Below are 687 nucleotides of genomic sequence, written 5' to 3'. Positions count from 1 at the left end.
ATAATGCACCACGTGCATTGGGTCTGTGTTGCTGTTACCAATACTCTTTGCCACAGCCTTCCACCTTGAATGTGATGCTGTAGAAGAAGGTGTCATGCTGTCTGAAGTTATAGCACAGGATGCAAAGAATGTCATTAGCCTTGCTGGAGAGCAGTACCTGACTGAGCAAGTACAACAAGCGTTGGGGTGGGAAATGCTTTGTGAGACTCTCAAAGTGACATGCTTGACACTCCTGGGAAAAAAACTGGTCCTTTCACAAGATTTTGCAGCTGCTAGACATACTTAGCTTACAACTCTGCTCTACTGCTGTCCTGGTGTAGAGGCCTGGTTTCCCTGTGCAACAGTGGTGCAGCTACAGCTGTTATTAGTGCTGGAACTGGACCAACAGCCATCCCTGTCTGGTGTGTGCTGGAACAGTGTCCCTCACATCCCGATTCCCTTGTGCACCGCCCTTTCCCTTTTGCTGTCCTGACTATCGTGTTCCGATTGCCCTCCTCTCAAGGGGGTTCTGGCCCTGGGCGTGTCCGGGCAGCGGTCACTGGAGCGATGCTCTGAGGGCGATCACAGGCGCTGGCCGGGCCGGAGGCACAAACTGCAGCGCTGTCCCGCTGCCCGTCGAGCTGCCGGGGCAGCGGGTGCGGCTCTCTGTGCCCACCGCGTCCCTCTCTCGCCCCGCCTTCGTGCCAC

Source organism: Geospiza fortis, unplaced genomic scaffold (genome assembly GCF_000277835.1).
Source record: "Geospiza fortis unplaced genomic scaffold, GeoFor_1.0 scaffold130, whole genome shotgun sequence".
Lineage (NCBI taxonomy): Eukaryota > Metazoa > Chordata > Aves > Passeriformes > Thraupidae > Geospiza > Geospiza fortis.
Note: the sequence above shows the minus strand (reverse complement) of the source record.